Consider the following 22,431-nt stretch of genomic DNA (forward strand, 5'->3'; position numbering starts at 1 on the left):
CCCTACACTGATTAAGCATCCAGTCCTCAGGAGGCAGATCTTCTCATTCCTCCTGGTACATTTTCCAGAGCTCTAAAATAGCTAGCCTTTTCTCCAATTTCTTCCCTGTGTACGCAGCATGCAAGTATGTGGTCATGTGTTACAAAACCGCTTTTGACAATGATCCCCTTTGTGGCCATGGCATGAACATTTTATCTGCGGTACCCTTAACCCATTCCATACTATACTGTTTGAGCTTGGGTGCGTGTTTTGGCAGTTGCTTGCAAAGATGCATCAGTGGAGTAACATCCCCATTGCGACAAGTCTCAATTGACTGTCGATACTTACCGTTGATTTACGCAAAATACCTCTACTTCTCAATTTACATCAATCTACCTGTTCAGTCGGCGCCGACAATGACTAAAAAGATAGATATTAACTTTTTGATCTCTACTCAACAGAGCCTATCTTTGTCTCCCTTTGACACTTCACTTTTTCAATACACAAAATACACAAACAGACAAACTAGTTGACTTTAACATGTATCTCCTCAGCGCTCCTCGCTGCTATCTCTTGCCCCAAAATACTCCGATAGGAGTTTGAATCATTTCCTCTCATAGACCTTCTCCATGTGCTGCCTAAGTACCCCTTGGGTTTTGAAATTACTCCTTCTAAAAGCTCCTTGAGCTTAGGACCCTGGGCTATACAGATTCTCCTTGTCTAGATGCTCCTCATCATTATATTTAATCAAACAACCCTGTTACCTTTATACTTTTACCACAATCCCCATTCCCCTATTTTGCCAGCCCCCTCAATCTACTCACCGTTCACCTTTCAGCTCATGACCCTCGGGATCGTCTCCTCCTCCAACCAGCCACTGTCGCCTTTGGTCTGCTCAGCACCTGTGGAAACCAGGAGGGATTTCGTGAAAGAGGGACCCTTCCCACCTGCATCAGTCTTCTTGCAAGAGTTCTATATCGTCCGCTCTCCACAGGAAGCCTTGTGATCCTCCAGCTAAATGGCAAAGGACGCCTGATAGTCTGAAAGTTGTAAAAGCCTACTGACCGATAGATCTGAACCGTCCTCTCTCTGCTACCAAGTGAACTCATTAGGGTCCTTTAAGACGAGTTAACAGTATCCGAGATGGATGGGGATGCAGATCTTACTCATACATCAATAAGCAGATGGACTCAGGAAGTTTGTCAAAATCACGGCTGTTTTAATAACATTTGTTAAAACAGGGAGTACACAGGCATCAACGAACGCCGCACAGCACGATCTCAATACATTTCATAAAAAAATTATACTTTTATAACAAAAACTCATCACATGTGTCATCACACCACATGGCAAAATAAGAAGACCTACTAGGGGATGTGATAGGCTTAAAGGGAACCGGTAAGTGTACTTTCTGTAGGGGCAGGGATCGTGATTGGGTCTCTAATATCAGGTGAGCAACTAAACCCACCCCAAGTGCAAGTCATCTTCTGTGTCATACTAATACACAATGTTCTATTGGCTTCTTAAACTATAGGGCTCCTTCTTACATGGCCCTCTACAATTGGTTGGCACGCTTGTACCCTTTTGGAATATTCCACTTGCTAGCAGCACGCAAGCTGGTACCCCAGGTGCATGGGGGGTTGGCTTTGGTAATGCCTTCCCACCCAATTACCCCAACATCCCCAACAGTAACTGAATGGCGGTCTGCCATTCAGTTACTTCACTTGAACTCAGCCTTGTGAACGCTCAGTGTGCCTGAAAAGAAAAGGGAGTAAAGGCATGGCCTTAACTTTCTGTCTTGGTGTAGCTCGCCCCAAAGTCTATTTTCATCTGACCATGTGACTAAAGACCATGTTTGGAGCTCCTTCATTTTATTTAATACTTTTAAATAAGAAAACTTGGCACTTCTAGTGTTTTTCCATTACACCTCAAACAGGAGGTCAGCGTGCTTCTCATGTTCACTGTATCTTCTTGAGTAGATAACCAGGCTTTTGGCGGCCCTGACTCTTGACACTGGGACAGGTAAGCCTTCTCGAATCTTCCTTCGCCTTCAGTTATTTAATTCAACTGCGGCACACTTCCAGCCCTTCCATACACGGGGTCCATATTTGCTAAAATGCATCATGGAACATCCAGATTCTATACATTTCTATATATATACATTGGCGGTACCGCCTGCAATCTATTATCTACATAGCCAGCCTCATGATTACTTTGTCTACTTGTGTTACTGCGTATGTACATTTGTGAACTGGTATTGTATTTTCTTCAGTGCTTCTCCGCACGTGCAATCTTCATTTTGCTCCCGAAATGTTGCTTACTTCGCAATTTCGTCATAAGATTGATTCTATAAGGTTTATATTCTATCTTCATTAGCATCTTTTCTGGGGGCCTCATTTTCTCCTTCATGTGACGTCACCAGGATTTTCTTTCATTCATTTTCACACTTGTTCCAGAATTTCCTTCAGAAGACCAAAATTTCTTCGCAGATACATAAAGGATTTTCTCAATGGATACCTTGTTTCAAGTATTCCTCATGGTATAGGTACCAATATTATTGGCTTTACGCATGTAGCAATTTCCGACTGCCAGCATATAGGCAGAATGGGTGCGGGACTTCCGGTAGAGGTACTTGGCTCCTACTCTACACCATCTGCTTGCCTAATATCAGACTGGGGCAGAGAGCTCCATGTGGTTCCATGTACCAAAGGACCAACCAGCTCACCTCTCTTAACTAGTACTAATAATATATGTGACAAAGTCAAAAGGGCGATTTAGATTTCTTTCTCACAAAACATCAGAGGTAGCACCTCCAACATTCCCTTTTGCCTCTCTCCACTTATAGGCATACGATACACAGCTGAGCCCGATGGAACTTCCACCATAAACTCTAGAGAAATGATGATTTTGTCCCTACTGGGTAATTGATAAGACTGGGGAAAGAAGAGTGTTACCTTCCACATGTTTCCTAGTGGGCAGAATGGCCTGGTTGGTTAGGGGTTGAAAAAGAAACCCCATCCTAGAATGGGGATAGAGAAGAGGTTCATACTTTCCTTCTAGGGGTTCCAGTTCAATGATAGAGAGGTTGACTGTTTTACATCTTTCGACAGTTAAAACAGGGATATGATTGGACCCTACACTGGGAGAAGTGATGTTATTCTCCTTACTCCCAGATATACCAACATTAATCCTGAGAGGCCACTGATTACTAGGGACTTCTCTTAACCTCCCAGTTCCTTTGATGGAGAAGGAATCAAAACTCCTTTCCTCCCCTCTAAGGGAGGTATCAGAACCAGGTTTCGAATGGGAAGTACAAGTTGATTGAGATGGAGTAATAGGTTCAGACCAACCCTTATCTGACTTAATTTCTGTTTGATCAGACTCTGCCATATACATAGTGGATCCCCAGTTTATATCAGCCGATTCCGATCCCACTCTGCCACCATATGTGAGGGGCCAGCAATGCGAGGCGGAAAACTGTTTGTTACTCGTTCAAAATATGCCATTTTATTAGAATAGAAATAATATCAAAATGCCTCACTTGCCCTATTCTACTGTGGGTTTCCCTACCTAACAAACTAAGGGGAAGCATTCTAAAAGAGGAATGCCTGCCCTCATACTAAACATCAAATGCAAAAGAAAATATATGGCAATTCAATTAAAATCAACGATGACATTCATAATAAAATGGTAACTTTTTAATAACCTGGGTGAACTCCCTTCTCCACGACTCAAGGTGTATTCCTCTTCAATGTTCATCAAAAGAATGTAAGGGAATCCACATAGGTAGTAAAGTCTCAGATCATTTCTTGAAAAGTCAATGTCAAGGTAAGGATTTGCAACCACAGTTCCAACAGCAACAAAGGTTCTTCTTCCGCTGAAATAAAGGCCTTCCACTTCCTCAGAAAAGCATCAATGGTTTTCTCAGGCACGATCCCTGTTTACCACTTCAAAAAGAAATACAGCTTCTAAAATGCTAATGGAACCAATATCTTGGTTAACAATGATTATCTGTCTATTCAGGTTAGAAATCACAGTAGGTATATTGGCTAGGATGTCTTTTCAGTTCTGCTGCTTCTACTTCAACAACTTCACGTGTCTCACTTTTTACCATGTGGACGTTCTCCTTGACCCCATAGCAATCTACTTCAATTGTACTACTGAAGCCTTGCATTCACTGGCAACCCAAATACACCACCCCAACTTCAGTACTAAAGGTTTAAAGATAAGTTTAGCTTCAGTATTTTGTATTGTAAAGAAAGGTTTGGACAAGATTCACTTTAAGACACTGGAACACCTTACAGCAGGCAAGGCACTCTTCCTCTGAATATCTCTTCAAAAGGGGCAGTCTCTTTGCCTCTCTTGTCTTTCCACAACCATGAAAACTTCAGTATTGTATAGCAGCAAGGTTTCCCTTTCCCAACCTTGCCTTCACCTCTATGACAATGTTAGCCACACAATTACCCAGAAGCCAAGGTGCAATTCTGTTGGCTTCAGGTATTGCTTGCACACTTTTATTTTAGGCAAGTTGATCTTCTATTGGGCTCACAGTATTTGTTAGAACAGTTTCTGGCTTTGAGAAAGGCTGCTTTAAATCTCAATAGGGAATACTCTTGGCTGTGGCTATGCTTGCGCTCTCTCCAACTGTATATAGAGAATTTAAACACTTGACTTCTTTTAGTTAAAATGATTGTTTCAATAAAGAATTCACATTCACTCTTCACTTTGAAACGGAAACTAGGCACACGTGACCTTTTCTTCATGACGTTTAAAGGCTTTAAGTGTTTAAAGTGTTTAAGTAACAATGGTTTTTTGCAATGTGCGTTCTGCTTAATGAGAGACACACAACCAGTAACGTTCACTCTACATCTGGGAAACAAAATTAGATGCACGCGACCACTTCTTTATGAGTTTAAGGGCTTGACAATGTATTACGGTAGCATTATCCTTTACTCGACTAAAAGAGCCATTTCTATTCATACGCGCGTGTTACTTTCCATTGCAACAAACAACTTCTGCTCACTTCTGCTTCTACGCGAGTGAAGAAAAGACTGGATACTGTTGCCAGCAGTGCTCGCACAAGGAATCAGAATGCCAGTGTAAGGGATCACTCCGACAAGGCAGCTGATATAACCAAAATGCTAGTCTTTATTGACCTTTGAACAGCTTCAAGTTATAGCAGGTAAAAGAAAAAAAAAATAAAGAAATTAATCTTTTCAGTCAGGCTTCCAAGTATTCCTTCTTAGTGCCTGGGAGGCAGTCCTTGTAAGCTTCCTTCTGGAATATGGACTAAATCTGGGCTTAGTCCTCGTAAACCCAATGGTAAGAGGCTCCTGCTGCTTCGCTTTCCAGTTGGTTCTGCAAAGAAGTGGAGAATTCACCATTAGTCCTACATCTCTCTCTGGTTTATATAGGAGCTGGACACTTCTGGGCCAATCAGAGTCCTTTACCCAGCTAAGCCTTGATCAAACCCCCCCAAGCCCCGCCCCCTTCCTTCCTTGAGGCCGTTCACCATGATGCACTCCACCCGCGTGCCATGAGGTAAGGATTCTGGTGTGTATTGGGGCTTTGTTGTTCCTTGTTTTGGGGAGTGTTATACTTGACTTTTAATTGTCTTTCTTGTGGCAATTTATATGGGTTCTCTGCCGTTTCCCGAGCCATGGTTGTGTGTCGGCGTGCCGTCTTGATACCACCCAGACATTCCTTTCTCTGCCGCGTGCGGAGCCGGTGGTCACATTCTTCACAGGAGCTGCATGCCGACATCACGAAACCCAGGTCTCTCTCTTGTCGCGCCGCACAGGCCAGGCTCTGGCCGTCTCCCTCCTTGTTCGCCTGGGTCCTGACCACAGCCGCGCTCTTGATTCCAATCTCCTCCCTCCTCTGTGTGCAACCAACTGTGCAGTCCCCCGCAGCCGGCTTTGGTTCGAACTGGGAAGCGTGCAAGCCGCAGTCGGCACCCCACCACGTCTCCACCTCAGAGTCCACCTCCTCCTTCCTCACGGCCCCTTCCTCCGACTTCGAGCCGTCACAGCCAGGTTTGACTCACCGGCTTCTGTGATCCTTATTCTGCGGTTGCTCGACTTCTACGACTTCGGGCCAAATTTATACTGTTTCTGGCTGAACAGGGACCCACACCCTGCCTCTGCTGTGGTGTCTCCAGTCCAGCCATACCATCAAGGAGACCCTCTCGCTCCTAAGACCTGCGACTCATCCAGAGCTCCTCGCTTTGGTCTGTGACACATTTCCTTCCCAGCAAACACGGCAATCAAGGTCACGTGGGGAAAGACAGCCTCTCTGCACATCTTCCGCTGAGCAGCCTCTGCACTTCAGATTATGGGGGAACGTGACCCTCTCAGAAAAAGCAGGTCAAATCTGCTGCATCTACATTCCAGCGTCCCTCTGGTTCTCCCACTTCTGCTTGGTTTTCCAACTCTGCGCCTTATTCATTCTGCTTCTACTGCTACATTCCGCACTCCAGTCACAATTCCAGCTCCTTGCTTTCCTTCCTATTGCCTGCACCTAAGGGGGTGTTTTATGCCTCCCAGGTTCATTCAGGTATGGGCTTCTTCATGAGTTTAAGGGCTTAACAATGTCTTTCAGTAGCATTATTCTTTACGTAAGTAAAAGAACAACTTCTATTCACTTTGTTCCTGCACTTCGGTGAGTGCTGCATTGGCCTGCTAAGACCCTATTGGGCCGAATTCCTGGTGCCCCAGACCCTTTCTAACCCTGTGCCCAGCCCGCTTCCACCCCGTTTCAGCCCTCCGTTCCCTAGACCCTCTCCCTTCCGTGTTTGTCTCTCCTCCCGCCTCCCTCCTTCCCTGATTGGCTGGACCGCTTCCTCCTTGGCCCTGATTGGCTCACGAGCACACAGCAACAGAGCCTACCGGCCCGCGCTCGACTCGTGTAGGCCACTTTGTTCCTGCACTTCGGTGAGTGCTGCATTGGCCTGCTAAAACCCTCTTGGGCCGAATTCCTGGTGCCCCAGACCCTTTCTAACCCTGTGCCCAGCCCGCTTTCACCCCGTTTCAGCCCTCCGTTCCCTAGACCCTCTCCCTTCCGTGTTTGTCTCTCCTCCCGCCTCCCCCCTCCCCTGATTGGCCGGACCGCTTCCTCCTTGGCCCTGATTGGCTCACGACCACACAGCAACAGAGCCTACCGGCCCGCGCTCGACTCGTGTAGGCCACTTTGTTCCTGCACTTCGGTGAGTGCTGCATTGGCCTGCTAAGACCCTCTTGGGCCGAATTCCTGGTGCCCCAGACCCTTTCTAACCCTGTGCCCAGCCCGCTTTCACCCCGTTTCAGCCCTCCGTTCCCTAGACCCTCTCCCTTCCGTGTTTGTCTCTCCTCCCGCCTCCCCCCTCCCCTGATTGGCCGGACCGCTTCCTCCTTGGCCCTGATTGGCTCACGACCACACAGCAACAGAGCCTACCGGCCCGCGCTCGACTCGTGTAGGCCACTTTGTTCCTGCACTTCGGTGAGTGCTGCATTGGCCTGCTAAGACCCTCTTGGGCCGAATTCCTGGTGCCCCAGACCCTTTCTAACCCTGTGCCCAGCCCGCTTCCACCCCGTTTCAGCCCTCCGTTCCCTAGACCCTCTCCCTTCCCTGTTTGTCTCTCCTCCCGCCTCCCTCCTCCCCTTATTGGCCGGACCGCTTCCTCCTTGGCCCTGATTGGCTCATGAGCACACAGCAACAGAGCCTACCGGCCCGTGCTCTCCTCCCTGCCGCTCCTGCATCCTGGTCTGCCTCCCGACCCGCCCACAACCCTTCCGATTGGCCATCCGGCCTCCTTTCCCAGGCCATTACTGCAGCTCCCAAGGCAGCCCTCTGCCTGGCAGCCCTATGGCGAAGGACCCGAGGCAAAGGACGACTCCAGATCGTATCTGCAGGTATCCGCAGGAGAAGCAAGAAGCCAACAACAAGTAAGTGTGGCAAGGGCAGGGCCAGAAGCAACTACTTCAGGCCATACTACCCTACCACTCCTCTAACGCAGCATCAACAACGTAATTATTGTGCCCAATAACCTCCCTGAGAAAGTTGAATTGAGAAGTGTCCCCAATTGCATATAGAAATATTCCCAATTGCATTTAGAAGTGTCCCCAATTGCATATAGAAATATTCCCAATTGTATTTAGAAGTGTCCCCAATTGCATATAGAAATATTCCCAATTGCATTTAGAAGTGTACCCAATTGCATTTAGTAGTCGCGCCGGATAGCCTCTCTGAGAAAGTTGATTCTAGAATTGTTCCCACCTGCATTTAGAAGTGCACCCAATTGCATTCAAAGTTGCGCCAAATAGCCTCTCTGAGAAAGTTGAATGAGAATTGTTGCCACTCACATTTGAAGTGTACCCAACAACCTCTCTGGGAAAGTTGAATTTAGAATTGTTCCCACCTGCATTTAGAAGTGTACCCAATAGCATTCAAAGTTGCGCCAAATAGCCTCTCTGAGAAAGTTGAATGAGAATTGTTCCCACTCACATTTGAAGTGTACCCAATAACCTCCCTGAGAAAGCTGAATTGAGAAGTGTTCCCAATTGCATATAGAAATGTTCCCAATTGCATTTAGAAGTATTCCCAATTGCATTTAGAAGGGTACCCAACAGCATTTAGAAGTGTACGCAATTGCATGTAGTAATTGCACCTGATACCCTCTCTGAGAAAGATGATTTAGAATTGCTCCCACTCACATTCTAGAAGTGTACCCAAGTGTACCCAACAACCTCTCTGAGAAAGTTGAATTTAGAACTGCTCCCTCCTCCATTAGAACTGCTCCCACCTGCATTTAGAAGTGTACCCAATTGCATTTAGAAGTGTACACAATTGCATGTAGTAGTTGCGCCTGATAGCCTCTCTGAGAAAGTTGATTGAGAACTGTTCCCACTCACATTTGATGTGTACCCAGCAGCCTCTCTGAGAAAGCTAAATCTAGAATTGGTCCAACTTGCATTTAGAAATGTACCCAACGGCATTTAGAAGTGTACCCAATTCCAGTTAGAAGCTGCGCCCAATAGCCTCTCTGTGAAAGTTGAATTTAGAAGTGTTCCTACCTGCATTTAGAAGTATACCCAACAGCATTTTAGAAGTGTACCCAATTCCATTTAGAAGCTGCACCAAATAGCCTCTCTGAGAAAGTTAAATGAGAATTGTTCCCACTCACATTTGAAGTGTACCCAATAACCTCTCTGAGAAAGTTGAATTTAGAACTGCTCCCACCTGCATTAAGAAGTGCACCCAATTGCATTTAGAAGTGCACGCAATTGCATTTAGTAGTTGCGCCAGATAGCCTCTCTAAGAAAGTTGATTGAGAATTGTTCCCACTCACATTTGAAGTGTACCCAGCAGCCCCTCCGAGAAAGTGGATTTAGAATTGTTCCCACTCACATTCTAGAAGTGTACCCAACAACCTCTCTGAGAAAGTTGAATTTAGAACTGCTCCCTCCTCCATTAGAATTGCTCCCACCTGCATTTAGAAGTGTACCCAATTGCATTTCGAAGTGTACACCACTGCATTTAGTAGTTGCGCCTAATAGCCTCTCTGAGAAAATCGATTGAGAATTGTTCCCACTCACATTTGAAGTGTACCCAGCAGCCTCTCTGAGAAAGCTGAATCTAGAATTGGTCCAACTTGCATTTAGAAACGTACCCAACGGCATTTAGAAGTGTACCCAATTCCATTTAGAAGCTGCGCCCAATAGCCTCTCTGAGAAAGTTGAATTTAGAACTGCTCCCTCCTCCATTAGAATTGCTCCCACCTGCATTTAGAAGTGTACCCAATTGCATTTCGAAGTGTACACCATTGCATTTAGTAGTTGCGCCTAATAGCCTCTCTGAGAAAATCGATTGAGAATTGTTCCCACTCACATTTGAAGTGTACCCAGCAGCCTCTCTGAGAAAGCTGAATCTAGAATTGGTCCAACTTGCATTTAGAAACGTAGCCAACGGCATTTAGAAGTGTACCCAATTCCATTTAGAAGCTGCGCCCAATAGCCTCTCTGTGAAAGTTGAATTTAGAACTATTCCCGCATCTAGATCTGTACCCTATACCCTCCCTTAGAAAGTTGAATTAGAATTGCTCCTACCTACAGTTAGAAGTGCACCCAATCACATTTAGAAGTCACGCCCAAGAGCCTCTCTGTGAAAGTCGAACTTAGAATCGTCATTGCACACCAATCATGAGCGCACCAACTCCACCAATGCCCGTCAGAAATGACTCCCCTGAACCTCCTCCACTCTCCGATCTGCCCTCCCTCGCCCCTCCCGCTCCCACGACAACCCACCCTCCTCCACAATCCCTGCCAGCACCCTCTCCAAACACCATGCCAGGGGGGCACGATGGCGTGCCACCCACCCCAAGACCACTCATCTCCTGAACCCCACCGCCGACCCGCCAGCACTGCCCATGCCCGCTCTCCCCACTACCACACCCCACCCTGCAACCATCCACCCCCCGCCTCACCATCATACACCTGCCACCTTCCCCATCCGACTGCACCCTTTCCCCTCCCTAAAAACTGCGCGCCTAGCCCTAGCGAGAACCGAAGCCGCCTCTCTCTCCCCCTCTGACCCTCCTACCCTCTCGCTCACGCCAATCGCAGCAAAGAAACTAAAGAGGAAGCGTTCCTGGTCCCCCTCTACCTCTCTGCTCTCCTCGCCCCCCTTGTCTCGACCCACCACCTCTCTCCCACAATCCCCTCCTCCCCCGTGGCCTCGCCCTTCCTGAAACCCCTCGCCCTCGATTTCACCACAACGGAAACTCCCAACCGCCCTCCCCCCATCCTCAAATCCCCCACCCCAATCCCGATCATCCCATCACACACATCCACCCAACCCCGCACGAAGCCTGCAAAACTCTCGGCTCGCCCACTCTTCCCTAGCACCACAAACCCTCCCGCTACTCTCTCCCCCTCCGCCCCATCCCGCTCCAGCACCAAAACCAACCTTCCCTGCCGATGTGAACTGTATCCTATTTAACGCCCGCTCTGTAGCAAAAAACAGACATTGCATCTTTGACCTCCTCACCTCTGTCAAACCTGACCTAGTTTTCATCACTGAAACCTGGTTCTCTGATGACTTCAGCCCAATCGCAAATGAAGCCTTTCCGCCCGACTACTGCCTCATCCCACTGAACCGTCCGTCCAGAGGAGGGGGGGGTAGCATTTGTCTTTAAATCTCTCTTCCGCGCCTCAATCATGGACAACCAACCCTCCATTCCATCCTGCGAATCTCTCCTCGTTAAACTATCCCTCTCCCCTTCGCTCTCACTCACCTTCCTATTAATCTACAGGCCCCCTGGCTACGATAGACATTTCGCAAACAACCTTTGCGACTCTATTGCCACCCTCCAAATAAACCATCCCAACCTCATCCTTCTCGGAGACTTTAACATATGGCTCGACATCCCCACCAATCCTATGACACACTCCCTAATCGACGGTCTAGATGCAATTAATCTCCAACCCCACATAAATGGACCGACTCATTTTAAAGGACACACTCTCGATGCCATCTTTAGCTCCGACACCCAGATTCAGTTAAAGCCCCCAACTCCTATCATCTGGTCCGATCACTTCATTCTCTCGTTTGCCATCCCCGCACCCGGCCCCCTTCCCGTATCCGCATCTGAACCTCCGATCCTACGCAAATGCTGGAAAAAACTAATAATCACCCCTGACCTAGCCGAGGCACTCCTCCAGTCCCCACCACCCACCTGCCACCCTAAAAACCAACTAACACCTGAAGCCTTTGACTCATGGCTCAACGCATCTCTGATGCGACTCACCCCTACATGAAAACCATCAACCCGCCGTGGCCCGTTCCCAAGATGGTTCACTCCTGAGCTGAAGACCAGTAAACGACACTACAAATACCTAGAACGCAATTGGCAAAATGAGAAAACCCACGAAAGCAGGACCACCTTGGCCCGTCACTTGTACCGGTACAAGGCTGAAATCCGGAAAGCTAAAAAAGCCCACTACAACACCCGAATCCTAAACTGCAAAAACCCAAGCAGAGAACTCCACAAAATCATCTCCGAATTCACCAATCCAACTTGTAATACAACCGTCCCGACCCCGTCACAATCACTGTGTGACTCACTCTCCCTCCACTTTTACACCACAGCTATTGAAAGGACAAAAACTCTAAACACCAAACTGGCTCTCTTACAACCAATTGACAATCCTCCACCCGTACCGACCAGCCAGTCAACTACAACCTCAACTCAACCAACATTCGAATCCTTTGGTCCAATATCACCAGAACAATTTCTCAAACTTCTATCTGCCCGCAAACCATCTGGATCCCCTCTGGACCCCTGCCCAGCCACAACCCTTAAAGAAATCTTTGCCTCCACCTGCGCAGGAGAACACGCAAGATCTATCATAAATGCCTCCCTTTCCTCCGGTATTTTTCCCGAAGCATTCAAAATGGTACATGTCAAACCTCTAATTAAAAAACCCTCGCTCGACCCTCTCGAGCCCAAAAACTACCGCCCAATCTCAAACACCAGATTCCTCGCCAAACTCATTGACCGAACCGCCTACTCCCAACTAAACGCCTTTGTTGAAGCCAACAATCTCCTTGACCCCGCCCAATCGGGTTTCAGAACACGTCACGGAACTGAAACCACCTTAACCTCGATCTGGGACGACCTTAAAATGACAGCAGACTCCGCGGGATGTGCCGCTCTAATCCTTCTTGACCTATCCGCTGCCTTTGACACGATCAATCACTTGATACTCCTAGACCGCCTCCACTCGCTAGGAATTCGTGGAACCGCTCTTAAATGGATAGCTTCATTCCTCAAAGACAGGCACCAAATAACGGCACTCTCCAGCTTTACCTCCCAAGCCCGACCAGTCAACACGGGAGTCCCTCAAGGAGCATGTCTATCCGCCCTCCTATTCAATCTCTACCTGATCACCCTCCCACCAATAATTCGTTCACACAACATCCTATGTTACAACTACGCCGACGACACTCAACTAATTCTAAAATTCCTGAACTCGAAACCCAACTCCCAACCCGACCTGGCATCCTGCCTCCTAAACATAGAGCGCTTGATGACCCAAAGCCACCTCTTGTTAAACCCCTCCAAAACAGAAATCATGGTTTGCGGCAACTCCGACCTTCTTCCGCACCCACTACCCTGGCCACCCGCCATGGACAACTCACCTACACCCTCCAAAACAGTAAAAAATCTTGGATGCACCCTAGACTCCGACCTAAAACTCTCGCGCCAAGTCAACAATGTCTCAAAGTCCTGCCACCATCACCTTAAAAACCTAAGGCGCGTCTTTCCATACCTCTCATTTCCCAACAGAGTCTCCGCTGTCCAATCAATCGTTATATCCAGACTGGACTACGGAAACCCCCTTTACCTCGGAATCCATACCTACCAACTGAATAAACTCCAAAGAGCACAAAACGCAGCGGCCAAATTACTACTTGCGCTCAGTCCAAGAGACCACATATCCCCAGCCCTTAAAACACTGCACTGGCTTCCTGTAGCCCTTAGGGTAGCTTTTAAAACCTTATGCCTCTCGCATCGAGCACTGCATAAAACTGGACCGCAATATCTTCAAGACAAACTAATACCTTATCATCCCACTCGCACCCTAAGATCAAGCTCAGCCGGCCTCCTAGTAATTCCCAAGACAAACTCAGTCAGGCTAGGCGGATCATCATTCTCTGCCCTGGCTCCAACCCTGTGGAACTCACTCCCACCCCACATCCGCTTAACTGAAGACTTAACGTCCTTCCGCAAACTACTGAAAACCTGGCTCTTCCCATAAAACCAATCCAGCATCATCACAATAATACCGACCCATCAAACTACCTGAAGCGAGAATGACAGCTAAATAAACTCGAATGTAAACTAGAAAGACAAGCAGGCTTAAACGAGTAAAGTAGATCAAAACAATGAAACAGAAAATACGAATAAATCATTGAGAAACTCAGGAAATCTGAACCGATCAAAATGACATAATGAATGAGAAGGGAATACAGTGAATGACATAAATGAAACAGTTAGAATGGATGAAGCGTACAGAACAGACAATTACACTAAACGGAAGCATGAGGATGTGACTGGAGAGCAGATGAGTTGTGGAAAGCGGTTGAGTGTGGAAAGCGGTTGAGTGTGGAAAGCGGTTGAGTGTGGAAAGCGGTTGAGTGTGGAAAGCGGTTGAGTTTGGGAGCGGATGAGTACGGAGAGCGGGTGAGTGTGGAGAGCGGATGAGTGTGGAGAGCGGATGAGTGTGGAGAGCAGATGAGTGTGGAGAGCGGATGAGTGTGGAGAGCGGATGAGAGTGGAGAGCGGATGAGAGTGGAGAGCGGATGAGAGTGGATGAGAGCGGATGAGAACGGATGAGAGCTGATGAGAGCGAGAGCGTAGTGCAGATGAGAGCAAGAGCGTAGTGCAGATGAGAGCGAGAGCGTAGTACGGATGAGTGTGGAAAGCGGGTGAGTGTAGAGAGCGGGCGAGTGTGGTGAGTGTGGTGAGTGTGGTGAGTGGGTGAGTGTGGTGAGTGTGGTGAGCGGGTGAGTGTGGTTGAGCGGGTGAGTGTGGTTGAGCGGGTGAGTGTGGTTGAGTGGGTGAGTGTGAAGAGAGGATGAGCGTGGAGAGCGGATGAGCGTGGAGAGCGGATGTGCGTGGAGAGCGGATGAGCGTGGGGAGCGGATGAGCGTGGGGAGCGGATGAATGTGGGGAGCGGATGAGTGTGGGGAGCGGATGAGTGTGGGGAGTGCAGAAAGTGCATGAGTGTGGAGAGCGCATGAGTGTGTGTGAGCGGACGAGTTGTGGGGAGCGGATGAGCGTGGTTGAGCGCGGAGTACGGTTGAGTGCGGAAAACGGTTGAGTGTATAGAGCGGCTTAGTATGAGGAACCGAAAAGAGCGGAGGACTGTGGAGAGCGGAGGACTGTGGAGAGCGGAGGACTGTGGAGAGCGGAGAACTCTAGAGAGCGTAGGACTGTGGAGAGCAGAGGACTATGGAGAGCGGATAAGTATGGAGATCGGGTGAGAGCGGAGATCGGGTGAGAGCGGAGATCGGGTGAGAGTGGAGATCGGGTGAGAGTGGAGATCGGGTGAGAGTGGAGATCGGGTGAGTGTGCGGAGAGCGGTTTGAGAGCGGAGAGCGGACGAGAGTGGAGAGCGGACGAGAGTGGTGAGCGGATGACTTTGAGAGCGGATGATTTTGAGAGCGGATGAGTGTGGGGAACGCATGAGTGTGGGGAGCGCACGACTGATTATGGACTGAACGAGTGTCCTACCTCGACCAGTATGTAGACTGGACGAGTGGATAAACTACACGAGCATATAGTCTCGACAAGTGTCTAGACCTGACGAAGTGTGCGGTCTGGACGAGGGTGCGGTCTGGACGAGGGTGCGAACCAAACGTAGGGTGCGGACTGGACGAATGTGTGGAGCGGTCGAGTATGAGGAACGGACGATTATGTGCAACGGACGATACTTAACATGCCTTGGAATGAAGGAAACTCTTGAAAACATACATCACGCCACACCCCACGCTTACTCTCTCCCTTACACCACCACTCATCTAGAACACAGAGATACTATGACACCATTCGGTATAACTGTTCTCATATCTACATCTCCCGCTTACTCCACATCACTCTAAGTAAACATTGCTGGTTTCTCACCACCCAGCCAGGCGTTCTTCTCAGGCCTAACGCAGCCACACTCGTTGCGGATAAAGCCGACCAGAGCGAACACATACTCCTGATCTCTCAACCACCACACCTACAGCTAAGAAGCAGCTACCACTTGTTTTCGCACCAGCTGCACACATACATGGTGCGCACACGCACTTTTTGACTCCCCCCTACTCTCTCTACTGACCTGAACTTCGGTTCCGAAGGGCGTTCAACCTACCAGCGCATTCAGACCATACCAATGGTATATAAGGCGCTATATAAATGCAAAATAACATAAGATAACATAACAGGTGAGTTGTACCTTCCATTGTTCCCTTGTTAGTAAATGAAACAAACAACTTTAGCTCGCTTCTGCTTCTACACAAGTGAAGAAAAGACTGGATATTGTTGCTGGCAGTGCTTGTGGAGGAAATCAGAACACCAGGTTTGGCTCATCGGCTTCTGTGATCCTTGGTCTGTGGGTTGCTCGACTTCCATGACTTCAGGCACTACTTCTACTGCTACTGGCTCCACACGGGCCCACACCCTTCCTGTGCTCAGGTGTCTCCAGTCCAGCTCCTCTTACTCCTGAGACCTGCAACCCCCCCACAGCTTATCGCTTCGGTCTCCAACACATTTCCTTCCCAGCAACCATGACAATCAGGATCACATGAGGAAAGGCAGCCTCTTTTCACGTCTTCCACTGTGCAGCCTCTGCACTTTAGAGTGTGGGGGACCCGGACCCTCTCAGAACAAGCAGAGTAAATCGGCAGGATACATGTTTCAGTTCCTTCCTATACTCCCACTTCTGCTTGGTTTGCCAAATCTGTGCCTTCTTCTTTCTGCTTCTACTGCTACAGCCTGCACTCCAGTCAAAGTTGTAGCTCCTTTCTCTCCTTCCTATTGCCTGCACCTCATGGGGCCTTTTGTGCCTCCCAGGTTCCTTCAGGTGTCGGCTGTTAGGTCTAATGGCCTGCTTGTTACTACAACATGCCTATTCAGCCCTCTTCCTCGTCTAAGTACTCATGACATTATGGGAAATGTAGTCCCCAACAACAAATTCAGTTCTTTTAGGCATTTCCTTGAATTTAAGGGTAGATTTATTCCCCTTACAATTATTTAAAGGAAAATCTTTAGAATGTGTTATTAGAGAGGAAGACAACTGATGTAAGGAAATGTTTCTAGCTCCTTTTACATTATACCTTTGGTAGTAAGGAGGGTGTTTATCCTGAAATACTTTAAAGGATTATTCCATTGGTAAGTCTTGCTCCGATTTCATGATGCTTGTGTCAAGGACCACAGGTCAGGGACATTACAATGACAATACACCATTACCTGTTTTGGAAACCTGCAAAGGTTTTCCTTGTCAAAGGACAAATACTGTGTCTCATCACATGGGATCTCCTCACCACCCTGGGGCCTTGTCTCCTCCCGGGTGATCCTCCCGCAGTACACCACCCCCAAGGTCAGGATCAGGAAGCGTCTGCTTTTCCCTGGCCACATGGGTGGAGACTTCAGGCAGGGTTTCAGTGAGGGATCCGTAGGATTCTTCACATGTCTCACCACACTTGAATCTTGCTACTGTAAAAATCCACCACTTTAGAATTTTCGCTATTGTGAGGTCTCACTGCATTTCAATGTTGGTACTGAGAGGTTTCACCACATTTGATTTTTGCTACCGCAGAGTAGCACCACATTCGAATTCTCTACTGTGAGGCCTCACCACATTTCAATCTTGCTACCATTAACTGGGACAAGTATGATGAGTCCCTAAACAATTCTCACTCTTCTTAGAATTTTGCGAATCACGGGAATGAGTCTGCTAAGTCCCTTAATAATTCTCACTCTTCTTATGATTTTGCCAGTTAGTGGGACGAGCAAGATGAGTCCCTGGCTGAGTCACACTCGTCTCATGATTTTGACATTCACTGTGAAGAGTAGGCTCTCTCCAATCTTTATGTTGTATTTTCTCTGCACCTTTACATATGTGTCACACGTGCCATGCTGCCGGGGTCTCTCGCTCCCCCCGGTACCTTTGTTTTACCGCCCGCATCAGTGGATCGGTATCTGACTCTTTTGGTCAGGATGGCTCTTGGATCCGCACACTCGACTTCGTTGGACCCACTCCTGTGTCTGTTTGTGGTATTGGCAAGTAGAGGGTATGGGTTTCTCGATCCTCTCATGCCACTAAGCAATGTATTTTCCTTTGCTTTGGTTTCCTCCGTCAGTAATCATACCTTTGTGTTTCTGTCTTCAGTGTGCTTCAGGTTAAGCACCTTCAGTTGGGGCTTCTCGTCACCCCTTTGTGTATGTCCATCCTGTGACCAACAACCGTGGGGCCAATTTCCTCTAGTTGGTTTCCTACGTTGTGCACGGCAGGCACTTCGTCTCTCATGCCACCTGCAGCCAGCTGCAGCAGCATAAACCAGTTTCACGTTTTCAGCTGGTTTGCAATTCCCAGGTCTCGTTCTGACATTCTCTGGTTCATCCCACTTTTATTACGCACTTCTGGGGCTTCCCCAGCTTCTCATGATGGTCCTTCCTTTGTGTTACAGTTATAGTCTGCATAGCTCCTTTACATTTCTTTGTCTCAGTGCTTGACAGACAGGCATTCTTTATGACTCTTTGTTCTTACTCTTCACAGTACCAGGCAGATACATTTCTTCTGTCAGTGCATTACAATAACACATGTAAGAGGTGCATGGTTCTCTGTCAACTGATTTGGTTGTGCTGGGTGTTTGAGGGTAACGTAAAAGGAGTTCCTCATCGGAAAGGGAGTCCTTATTCCCAAGAGGGGAGTCTCTCCCTGTGAGGTCCCGCTTACTGCCACCACCGGAGTAATGTTGCATAGCAGACTCACCTCCCTAGTATCACAGGAACTGGCTCTCCCCTTTGGAGAAGGGACTGAACTCCACGAAATTTGCAATGAAATAACCCAGAACTGGCTGTGGCGCAGCAAGACACTGAGGGCAGTGTAATGTAATATGCTCATGTGCCCTGCTTGTGGAATCCTCATAAGACTCCGTACAACTCCTTATCCATCAATGTCATTAGATTCAAAACAATATATTTCTGTAATAAGAGCTCACTGATTCTTGCAAAGTACCTCTGGTGCATTTTTTATTATGTGCAAGCAGGGAAAGTTCAAACGCATGCTGGATTAAAGGTTCAAGCTAAGCTTCTTCACATTTTCCCTTCTTCTAACTGGTGCAGCAGAGTGTTTCCATGGTAGAGCAGGCTCTTTTACGTACCAAGTTTTAGTGAAGTGCAGCAGGGGAAGCCGGGGCAGCAGGGGATGCTGGGGCAGCAGGGTAATCCGGTTGCCTCAGAGAGATTATATCCTCAATCTCAATCCACATCCCTTCTATCACAAGCCACAATGTGTTTTTGTCATGGACACTCAGAGATGTCTCTATTGGGGGGCAAAAGGGGCACTTGTCCCATGCCCCCAGCCTGGAGTGGGGTGGGGGCACAAAACTGCTTGATCTAAAGAAGTCAGTTCCCTTTGTTCACCAGACTTAAATAGCACACATCATGGTATGGTCTTTTGTTGACAAGTACATTCTGTTCTGATTCATTCATCCTGTAATGCGTTCTGTGTTCACCGTGGTATGCATATTTATGCATTCACCACGGCACATCTCCTGTAGCATTCTCACCTTTCTGTGGGACTTACATTGATCATGTGCAATAGCCAAATGCATTCTGATAAATGTGAGTGCTGCGATGGTTCAGAGGTTATCTCATTGTGTTAAGCACTCACTGCAGAGATCTGTGTTCATATGCAGTATACCAATAGCAGACTCCAGGAAGCCTGACTCAGTTGATAAACCTGCAGCATATGTACTTTGTTTTGTAGCACAACAGGTGCTAATATCAGTAACATTCCAGAACCAGATAGCGGTTGCTATAAAAAGTAACATAGCATCAGTATGTTTAAGGTCTATCCTTAAACATACTAATATCAGTAACGTACCAGAACCAGATAGCAGTTACTATACAAAGTATCAGTATGGGTACAACAGCAGTCTAGATAAAGAAAAAATAGATTTTTGTTCCCCTAACACAGAAGATGCGCCTCAAATTGTTCTTTTTGGCAACAGTCTTGTCTCAATCTGCAGATGAACAGGAATATTTTGAGATGTCCACCTAAGGTTATTTTTTACCCTCTATACAGAACCACGTGTTGGAGGTTTTTCAGACTAAGGTTCTTAATGAACTGAGTAAACTTTCATTTAAAAGGAAAGGTGTTAGCAACTTCACCAAACATGAGCAAGACACCTTATTGTGACTATGGGACAATGAGAACATTATCTTAAAGCCAGCGGACAAGGGAGGAGCCATATTCGTTATGGACTGAATGAAGTACAAACAAGGAGTGGAGCATCAATTGGCAGATCAAGATGCTTACCTGGAAGTGTTCCAAGATCCCACAGAACAATTTTGTAAGGTAATAATACATTACTAGAAGGGGCAGAACTTAATGAGTGGATTACTGAAAAAACTAAATCTTTCTTAACTAACTTACATTCAATGATGCCGGAATTATATATTTTACTGACAGTACACAAAAGCTTGATTGACCCCCTGGGAGGCCAATAATAGCAGCATCGGATAGCCTCCTGGAGCCTCTAGCATAGTATGTTGATAAAGTGATCTGACCATTAGTACAATCAACACAGACCTACTTAAAAGATACTATGGACATCTTGGGGAAAATTAAAGATCTTGAATTCGATGACAGTAGAGACATTCTTTTTACCATGAACGTATGCATTTTGTATACAAATATAACACACACAGCAGGTCATGAAGCAATGGAGTGGCTACTTCTGTCCACAGAAGAATATTCTGCTTATAAGGAGTTTGTCTCGAGTTTACTTAAATTGGTGTTGTCAAATAACTTCTTTAGATTTGAAGATCAATTTTTTATATAGTTATCAGGTACATCGATGGGGCAGTCATGGAACCAGGATACGCCAACACATACATGGCCTAACTTGAGGAAAAACAAGTTCTGAATAATACTAGATGGAAAGATCAGTTGACTTGCATGTACAGATTAATCGAAGATGTATTTGGAGTCTGGAGGGGCACAATGGAGGGGTATGTATTTTTTGAATACATGAATCAGCTGGCTCAGAGAATTCGATTTACAACCCAGTTGAGTGCAAGCAGGATACAATTCCTTGATGTGGAAATCTACATCAAGGAAGGTAAACTTGAAACTACGGTTTGCAACAAGCCGACTGACAAGAACCGTATCTTATTGGCATCAAGCATCCACCCGAGACAAATTATTGATAGTATCCCATACAGCCAGTTTCTAAGGTATAAGAGAATCATATCTGAAGATTAAGAATTTGTGAATAAATCCAAACAACTGCATGACAAATTTGGAGTGAGGGGCTATTAAGGAACATTAGTTGGTCAAGTTCAAGCTAAAGCCTTGCAAGTGTCTAGCCAAGCATGTCTAGAACCATCACAAACATCCAAAGAAGAGAAGCTGGTAATCGTAACTACATATTCACAACAGAGTTATAAAATCAAAAAGATACTTAAAAGGAATTGGCAAGTCTTACAAATGGATCCCCTACTGGCACAACTCTTTGGAGAGATGCCTACTTTTACAAATAGAAAGAGCAAATGTCTGAGCGATTATTTAATTAGAGCAGACTATAAGGAAGGAAATTAACGGAACATTGTTTGCAAGGGACCCCTTCCTTGTAACAACTGTCAGCATTGCAATAATCTGATAAGAGGAAGTGTCATAAATCACCCTAACACTGGCAAACAAATTCAATTAAGACACACAACAGCATGTGACTCGATGAATGTAATCTATGGCATAAGATGCCTGTGTGGAATGTTTTATGTAGGCTTGACCGCAAGAAAGGTCAAACTTAGATGGACAGAACATAAATCCAATGTACGTACTGGATCACTACATTCACCAATAGCGCAGCATTTTAAACAATATAAACACACAATTTGCAGATGAGATTTGTTATATTGGAACAAGTTAAATGTCCTAGGCGAGGAGGGAATGTTACCAACCTATTACATCAAAAAGAAATTGACCGGATCGAGTGCCTTGGCTCCGAAAGGGATGAATCTTGCATTTGATTTGACTTATTATTTGTAAATATTGGTGTTGAAATAATATGTGGTTGAAAATGTTAACATGCATTTATTGCAATGTGGAAACATGCAGACATGTATCCGTAAAAATATGATTTGACTGATCCTTGTTTGTACAAGCAATGAATCCCATATCATAAAGAGGGTACACTGTATTATAATATAACTGATTAAGCAGTGACCACATTATCAAAAATAAGATTATGATATAGACTTCTACATTTAGAATCAGGAGAGATTAAAACATTGTCTCACACAAATGTAGTTTAACATTTAGGGACCAGCTTGTCATCTCGACTGAGAGGCAGACTACATTCTCAAGGAGATGATTGATATACATTAATGGGATGATGTTTAACATTGACATCATGCAGATGCGTATTGAGGGTGTTATTAAGACACCAGTAGTTATTACAATGTTACACCAGAGTACAGCTCATAATTGCGTAGAAAGTTAGAACAACTTTTTGAAACCTTTTCAGTGCAAAGTAGCAACTCATAATGCTGGCACAGGAAGGGAGGCTGTTCTTGCAGCCATCTCCTTATTCCTGCGTGTGGCATCATTTAGTTGAAATTGAGGTTCAGTGAAGAAAACCACTTTCATATGGCCACAATATAACACGACATACAAACTTATGGTCACGTGAGAAGCT

General features: G+C 46.5%; 1 long non-coding RNA gene across 1 annotated transcript in view; it reads right to left on the reverse strand.

Annotated features, from left to right (window-relative positions):
- Positions 1–799: 799 nt before the first annotated feature.
- Positions 800–22,431, reverse strand: part of LOC138511677 (uncharacterized) — an 85,201-nt gene continuing 63,569 nt past the window's right edge. Inside the window, exon 3 of the long non-coding RNA XR_011280657.1 lies at positions 800–881. This is a non-coding gene — a long non-coding RNA (uncharacterized lncRNA). The remainder of the gene's footprint in view (positions 882–22,431) is intronic.

Source organism: Ambystoma mexicanum, chromosome 6p (assembly GCF_040938575.1).
Source record: "Ambystoma mexicanum isolate Mex_15411 chromosome 6p, UKY_AmexF1_1, whole genome shotgun sequence".
Taxonomy (NCBI): Eukaryota; Metazoa; Chordata; class Amphibia; order Caudata; family Ambystomatidae; genus Ambystoma; species Ambystoma mexicanum.